The sequence below is a fragment of the Pinus tabuliformis genome, chromosome Q, assembly GCF_031772625.1.
Source record: "Pinus tabuliformis cultivar Carrire ecotype Pingquan chromosome Q, CPIR1, whole genome shotgun sequence".
In the NCBI taxonomy this organism is placed as follows: domain Eukaryota; kingdom Viridiplantae; phylum Streptophyta; class Pinopsida; order Pinales; family Pinaceae; genus Pinus; species Pinus tabuliformis.
In genome coordinates this window covers 281,529,492-281,538,484 of record NC_142296.1, presented here as the reverse complement: position 1 = coordinate 281,538,484, position 8,993 = coordinate 281,529,492, and the positions used below count along the sequence as shown (strand labels likewise).

At 36.0% G+C, this 8,993-nt stretch overlaps 1 pseudogene; it reads left to right on the top strand.

Annotated features, from left to right (window-relative positions):
• Positions 1–1,525: 1,525 nt before the first annotated feature.
• Positions 1,526–2,248, top strand: LOC149219326 (diaminopimelate decarboxylase 1, chloroplastic pseudogene; annotated as a pseudogene).
• The last annotated feature ends 6,745 nt before the right edge of the window (positions 2,249–8,993 follow it).

Here is an 8,993-nt window from a genome sequence, read left to right as displayed (position 1 = left end):
AATGAATATTGTTGCTCGTTTGATGGGACGACTGCTGTCCCAACCAGCTGTTGTTTAAATTGGGCAGCAACAAAGTACTTGTCTACAGTGATAACATCTCACCTAGAAATGCTTTTGAAACTATATACAGAAGGGCTTGCGGTGCAAAGAAGATGATCAAGGTTGCTTAAGTGCTACATGGTTAGTAGTGGATGAGAATTATGTCAGTTTCATGAAAGTAATTATGTTGCACAACATTTGAATGTTTATCAATCATAAAGGCTATCATAAACATTTTTTATTATCTCATCAAGAAATAATGAGTAGCGTGGCTGGATTGTGATAGAGAAGGAGAGAACATAGCATTTGAGGTCTATTGCCATGCTGCTAATAGATCAAATGTGGAGGAACCAAGGTTGCAAAAGGCAATGCCAAATGAAGGTGAACAATTGGTACTAGGTCTAGGTCTTGTTCAAAACTCTTTTTAGAGACTCTCTAGATTGGTGCTCCTCTTAGGTGTCCAGAAACAACTTGATTGGTTCAGACGATGAAGGGAAGATGCAAATGCTTCTTCGAAAGAGGATGATTCTGATTTGATTTTAAAAGAAATATCATCGCTACAAGCTCTTGAAATCCATGAAGGGGCAGATGGAGTAACCTTCAAACCATCTCCCGATGCAGATAAAATCTCCTCTGAGGTTATCAAGAAGAAATCAAATGAAAACAAGAAATCAAGAAAAGCAGAATATATACAATGGTACAAAGTGCCCAATTTACCTGCATATGTTCCTTTTGGTCAGTTGTGCTTGTTGTAAAAGTTATCAGTTGAACCATTATCTGCTTCAGAGTATGCTACTCGAACTTCGACATTTGTAGGGTTGACAAGAGGAAGCATGGTGGGAGTTTGCTATGGGTGAGAAGGCGATGACCTTCCAACCCCAGATAAAGTAGCCCAACTAGTGAAGTCAATAGCTCTCAAAAACATAATAATCTATGACTCCAATGTGCAGCTCCTTCAAACGTTTGCCCACACTAGCATTGAGCTCATTATTGGGATACCCAATTTAGATTTTCTTGGATTTTCACAGTATCAGAGCATGGCAGACACATGGGTTACTAACAATCTATTGCCATACTACCCTGCCACCATGATAAAATATATAGTTGTAGGAACCGAAGTGACTGAGAGCACAATTAATGTTACATTTCTTATCATTCCTGCAATGCACAATGTACAGAAAAATCTAAAAAAAACAAAGTCGGACTTCAGACCATCCAAGCATTTGATTTGGATGGCATTGCTCTATTTCCATATGCCCTGCATCAAAAATTGAGAAACGAAGGCCCAACTCAGCTCCAAAACTCAGCGCCCCTACATCCACGACACACACAAGTCAAAACATTGAAGCCAAAACAAAAAATTAAAATCCAAGCCCATCGGGAGTGTGGCGCTGTGCTCCTGGCTATGGTGATGTGCTTCTGGGGTGTGGCTCTGCGCGTAGGAATCAGTAAAATTTTGAAACTCCCATGTTCGAAGATCAAATTTGGCATCAAAAGTGACAAATTGAAATGGTTTTTAGATGAAATAAGGAAATATAAATATGAATTGACTCTTGTGGGGGTGCATTACCATCTTGGATCAATCATCACAAATGTTGATGCTTTTAGGGAGGCAACAACTTCAATGGTCCAGTTCATTGATCAAATACAAGATGAAGGCTTTGATATTAAATATTTAAACACTGGAGGAGGTTTGGGAATTGATTACAGCCACTCGGGTGCAACACTACCTACACCAATGGATCTTATTAATATTGTGCGGGAATTAGTCTCGTCTCGAAATGTTACACTTATTGTTGAACCTGGGAGGTCCCTTGTTGCAAACACCTGTGCTCTTGTGAACCACGTTATTGGGGTTAAATCAAATGGTAACAAGAACTTCATTGTCATTGATGGCAGCATGGCAGAACTGATTCGTGTTAGCTTACATGGAGCTTACCAACATATTGAGCTAGTTTCTCCACCTTTGCTGGATTCAAAAAGTTCAACTTTTTATGTTGTTGGCCCTGTCTGCGAGTCTGCAGACTTTTTAGGAAATGATAGGGAACTTCCAACTCCAGTGAAGGGAGCAGGATTAGTAATTCATGATGCAGGAGCATATTGTATGAGTATGGCATCATGTTATAACTTGAAATCACGACCACCAGAATACTAGGTAGAAGATGATAGATCAGTTAAAAATATAAGACAAGCTAAAATATTTGAAGATCATCTCCGTTAATTCAAAGGGATATGACTAAAGGCTGCTGGTAATGATCTTATATCTTGATGTTCAATATGGATGGACGATACCTCTCGTTAAGATCAAATTCAAATTTTGTCTTACTGTTTTTAACACGTATGAAGATGGAGCTTTTTAATACACGAGAGTGAACCTGACTATCAGTTGCATGCTTACAAAAGGTGCAGTCGATAGAGGGCATGCAAATTGAATTTCAGACAAGTTAAATCAGTCTTCATATCACCTCTTATTTTCAATGAGAGCATCATGATTGTGGTTTCACGTGGTGATAAGTCAGATGGTGAAAGCATTACCATGCACTTAAAATCCCTCATTTTCACGATCCTTGGAGTGGATATGATCTGATTGGCTTTGGAGACATCCTCTTACCTGGGTTACTTGTTGCTTTTGCAGCTAGCATGACCGAACAACAGAGTTGGTCTCTTACTTACTGACTTATGTTGCATTATACCTGATGGATGGGCATGGCCAACTAACACTGCTTTATCTTGTTCCATGTACACTGGGTCTAATCCTAATTTTAGCATTTCTGCAACGGGAATTCAAAGACGTGGCATTATTCAATTTTTTTCTAAGAACTGATGGCAAATGTTTTAGCCATGAAATCAGCAGCGCTGAGTTTTTGAAGGGGATAGATGGCAGCGTTCAAGTTTTCCAATGGATGGGTGGCAAAGTTTGTGGGCTTAAAATCAACAGCGGTTAAAACATTCCAGGTTTCTAGTGATAACATCTTCAGCAGTTCTAGTTCAAAAGATTGCAACAAATCTATTTTGAGGAGATCTAATTAAATTGTTTAATTATGTTAAATTATTTAGTTATGATTTTAATTTATGTAATTCGACCATAACACATATTTGGTTTTATTTTTAGTTTTAATTATTTTGATTCCTATGTTTAGGAAATTATAATTAATATGCAATAGAGTATATATAGAGTGATTTTTGAACATGTAGAGGTTCGAATTTCGCAGTAGAGAGAGGTTGCTTGGGATTTTATAAAATTTCTTTGAATATTAATTTAATAAAGTTGTTTCTACCCTTTGGACCTAGGATCCATCATGGTGTTAATGTCTAGTATTTTTTCCTGTAATTCACTTACATGTTTTGTTTTTCTACCTTGTTACATCATTATCTAAGAGATGTGCTAGGAATTCATCTATTCATGATGCTCATTTCATGATGATTTTGTTGTTAGATGTAATGGTTGTCTTTGCAGAATTCATCCTTTGTTAGATGCTCTGTTGAGCAACTCTGTGTTCCTCTTTCATCTAATGCTGCTACTGTAGATCCATTCCCTGTTTGATGCCTACAGGGAAGTGGGCTTTCTCTCCTATTCTTCTCACATTTGCAATATTTTATCTAGCTAAACATTGCACTTACTTTGCTCCAAGTTTTCCAGCAGAAACTGACATCGACTCCATAGCCCAATGGTCCTTTCTTTTGCTATTTTCGACCCCAAAAACCTTTAAAACAAATCCCCACACTCCATAGCTAGCCTAAGAATCAATTATCACAGCCACATTTTGTTGGCAAAGAGAGAGCCCTCTCTAGTATGGTAGGGCTAGATGCCAGATCGAAAGCTTGGTCTATGGTTACCTCAGAATTGCCTATTCTCAACCTCGAGGTTCATTCTGAATGCAACCATGTTGCTAATACCTTCTTGATTATGGCTCATTTGTATTTCTTATTCCACAAAGACTAGCTTCATTATATTTGTTTTAGTATCAGTTTTAAGTTGTTGGATCATGTTCTTTGTTTCAATGAGATAGCTTATTTATAGGCATTTTATTGGGAATCATTAAAGCATCATTAAAATTAAAAATAAACAATTCCCGCATTTTTTATATTTGTTTTACTGTTGGAGTGAGTCATAAAGCTATTTTTTTTTGTTTAACCTTGAATGCTTTTGATTTAATGGTGCATGATTTGTTGATTTGAAATCTGGAGCTATAGATTTTATGCCTCGAAACTTTGCTCCCTTAGAATTTTGGAATCTATTTCCTTGTGACTTATTATACTATTTCAAACTAGTACAAATTCGTGATAGAATCGCTCTTTCTCCCATTGATAAATCTGTAGAATATTGATGAAAAATTTGTTTCCCCTGCCTCCAAATGCTCTATCACATTTTTTCATAGTTCTTCAATTCATGCATTTGGATTTTTCTATCCTTCCTGTAAAGTCGTTCATAAGGTTGCCATCCTCATCCCGAATCTCAATGACTTCACATCCGCATACATACTGGAGCCCAAACCTTTCTGGGACACTTTATTTTGATGCTTCCACACCACTAAGTGGATCTAAAAAAGGACATATAGATAATAAAAAAAAGATAACATCATGTTCCTTGAGCCCATTCCATTCAAACCTTATTTATGATGTGTATCTTGAAACATTGTATGTAACCTCTATAGTAATAGCAGATGGTTTCTCCTCTCCAATGTTTGGTTGCTTTACTTCGGTGATTTTTAATTCCTTGATCAGAACATCCATCCTAGACCATCCTCGAAAGCGAGTTTTTCCCTCATTATTAATATATGCTGCCAGTCGAGGTAACACATCTTGGATATCTTCTTGAATTTAATATGTTGATTCCAAGCAAAAAAGATTAAAATTTCTTAGGAGGTAGTCATGGAGAGTTAGAAACTATAGATTAAGTTTTGGAAGAGCGAACATCCTTCACTAGAGTAATTAATGTTGGGTACAATGCTTTCATAACTTTTCATTTGGAATAAGAGGGAGAGAATTTATTGCTTCCTTTTAAGTCTGTCATTTCTTAAAAGTAGAAACCACTGCCTCAGAAAGGAAATCCATTATTTCAACACATGGATCAGTGTTCTTAAGCAATTTAAGCTTATTACAGACAACATCCTTAAGTTATTCTACAAAAAAAATAGAAAGCCTCTTACAAATTTCGTTACATTTTTCAATGGAGCCCACATTGGCCAATGCTACATCTTAGAGATTAGGAATTTCCTTAAAAGACAAAAGTTGAAAAGATTGTAGCTAAAAGAAATGAGCAAGAAAAGCATCATCATCACTAAGTTGAGTGCCAACATGGTCATCTATCTATGTTTGTTTTGCAACTGTTGCAACTTTCCAAGTAGGTGTCTATTTCTTTTCTCTTACAGATTGTCGAGAGTCATCATCCTTAATGTGAAAACAAAAGGAATCATGACCCCTTCTCTCTATTTTGGATAGTACATGTACATGAAGGCTTGGAGGTGCATCTTTCACAATACTCTATAAAAGAGTACAATTGGAAACTTTCACAACAACAATTTTAATAAGTTGCATAAAATCACTATTGCCTCTTACAGTTTCATCATTATTTAGATCACCTCCAGTTTTATCTTCACTAGTAGTTTCACCATCCTTCTCTTTATTGACATCCTGGATTAAATTCTCAAAAACCCCTAAGATTATATCTGTGTTTTCCTGTTCTAGAGTCACAACTTTCAACACCTTGAATTTTAGGCCAGGCATCCCAGCTTTAAGAAATTTAAGAACCCGTCTCAATCCCTCATCTCCCACATCTGCATCATCATTTTTCTCTGTGTCAGTATCTGAGTCTTCAGTAGCTTTAGGTGATAATAAAAAGGGAGCATATGCATATTTTCCATTCAACTACAAGTAGACCACCTGCTCCTTTTATTTCTGATCACTGTCATTTGTTATGAAAATTTCAAACAAAGCAATGCCTCAAGCTCCTCCAGCTAGTTGCCTTGACTTGTAACCCTTGGCAAGAAATCTCTCATGTTGAGATTCAATATGGACGGTTCTACCATATGGATCATTTACACACTATAACAAATTAGTCCACCCTCAAACATCATGTTTAATCACTCCTAGTAAACCTAGGGTACAATGATCATGTGATGGTACCAATATAGGATCTGAAGTGCATGAATAGTTCCCTGAAATAGAATTAGCCCAATTTGAAGAAGTGGAATGTTTATCAATAATGTGTAATGCCTGGATTTAGCCTCCTATTTCCTCTGAATCTGGATGAAATCTTCCTTTCACCATATAATTTCTTTGCAACACCTTGAATCTGGTTCAAAAGCCTAAAATTGTGGAAACAATAAAGCCAACCCAATGCAAGATTTTGATTGGTTTGCAGTTAACAAGATAAACTAAACCATGAGAGGTAGAAAGAATCAGTGGTATCTTTGATGATCTATGTTTTGATTTGGAGTGTGGTCGAGAACTAGTAGACCTGGGAGACAATTGGAGATTTGAAAACCATCATAATAATAATCCTGTATAAAATCCTGAGAGCAATTGCAACCTTAAACACCAATTTTTTTCCCATATAAATAATTTTTAACAAAAATATATATGTGATAATAGGTCTGAGGTAAGGTTTCAGGGCCACAGGGGAAACATTGCATGGAGGACTGTTTGAGGGTTGAGAGGCCTATTGTAGGGCCTTCTCTTCAAGTTGTAGGTGCACAGAGACTAGCTCAGGTGGAGAAAAGGGTGTTAATGCTTGAACAAAGTTTGGAGCTCTTGTTGTATAAAAACCGTGGGATGTAAGGTTCCTTGTGTAGATTTCCAAAGACTAAAATAGTGAGTGGGAAGGTTTAGAAGGGACAACAAAAGAGAGCCAGTTGTGTGGAGAAGGGTAACATAGATTTGGAGCATAATTTAGGGAGAAATTGAAGTTTGTGAAGCTTTGTTGTGAACACAGTGAAAGACACACATTTTTAGAGAAGGTCTTTGAGAGGAGACTAAGCACATGAGCTTAGTAAATCCAAAACTCATATTCTAGTCATCAACATATTTTGGAGATTTTCAGTACAACAAACCTGTAGGTCTTCAGTCTAATAGTAGTGAGCCCCAGCAGGATTTTTCATCCTCTCTCTCTCTCAATACTCAATCATCTATAACTCAATACTCAATACTCAATAAACAATTATAAATCCATGCCAAGAACTAAACTATCATAGAATCTTAAATAACTCTACAATAAGATAAAGAAGGAATTCCCAAGAAAGTATTGATGAAAATGGAGATCTTTCTACAGACTAAGCTCAGATCTCTTAAGGAAGTTAGTTCATAGGGCTTGAACTCTACAGTTTCTTAAGACAATCTTCAATCTAATGGATACTTTCTTAAAGCTAGCTTTTGGACCAAGGCTAGTAATATGGAATATTGACACAGATGGGCTTGTCTCTTTAGGCTTTCCACTCTCTTTATTGTTCAAAGAATGAATATTATGTATTATGGCTAGTCACTTATGACTTAATACTACATCAAGAGGTCTATGCTTATTCTCCCATGCTCTAGGGGTCTATTTTACAGTTACAATGAAATTAAATTAGAGTTTTCAGAATCTATTAGCTTAGAATTATGTTTTCAACTTTTGCTTAAATTAGAGGCAACTAAGTTGGACTAAATCCTACGTTTTATAGGCAACTAAGTTAGACTAGAGTTGATCAAAACCTTTTTAGTGTGGGATTTTGTTTCCAACCTCTGTTTTTATTAGATACAACAAATTTTGATCAAATATTGCATATTTCTGTTGTCTCGGAGTAAGTTCAGAGGTACTGAAAGAAAATTGTGTGCCTTCTCTTCAACTGATTCTACCATAGCTATTTATTGCAACTTATTGTGACATATTGGTAAAATGATCATTATTCTAATAAATAATTTGTGTTTCTAGAATCGTTAGCTGCTGCGAAATTATCTTTGGACATGTTAGTAGTTTAACAGTTTCATGTAGAAAAATCAAGGACAACTGGTTTAGCTTTGAATATTCTATAATATATGTCATGGAAGGTGATGTGAGTCCTACTGGTCCTGCCCAACTTGAGCTTCCAAGGTAATAAGCAGATTCCTACACTTGTGCTTTTAGAAGTCCTTAAGCCTCGTTAGCCTTTTATAACCTCTGGTCTGCAGGTTTTCCATAGAAGCTTTGGGATATTTGTAATCATGGTTATATATAGCGAAAATGGTTGTTCTCTATTCTAATCTTGACACTGAGAAGACAATATTAATTGAAGTGTTATATAACAATATTAACTGAAGTTTTTAAGTAAACAACTAGCTTAATCCCTTGGGAAAGAACAGTGAAAAGATTATTTTCAAATTTTGGCAAAGATTTTCTCCTATTATTTCCTCCTTGGACATTTAAGCCCATCTTGTGAGCACCTCTTTTCATGTGATCGTTATATAAAATCTTGGAATTCTGATCCCATGCTTCTCAACTTGTTTTTGAATTTGAAAGTCCCATATCATGCTTTTCAACTGATTTTGGAATTATAGATGTTTTCTCTAGCAGAATTGTGTACATGGATGTTCTATGGCAGATCTTTTTTGTAAATTTGATCTTGCATAGAGTGCTTCATTATAGGGCGATAAGGATCTTGGTTCTTGGTGTTCAAGACACTAATTTAATATTGTTTAGCTTAAAATTTCAAGTGATTCTCTAATTATAGAAATTCCAGGGTCATTCCTATTTCAACGAAGTGATATTAGTTCTTAATATGTTTCTAGGGTCATTTATATTTCCTATATGATGCACATATGATGTTAGTTCCAATGTAATCACTAATTGTTTAAAATATACCTTAAGGAGAAATCCACTATATCTAGCTTGAGTGGGCCTAATGGTTAAGAGGATGTGTTTCCTCCTAAGATGTCACAGGTTCAAAACTAGAGGGGGTAGAGTATGTATGCCTTCATTGACTTAGCAGTCAAATTACTAT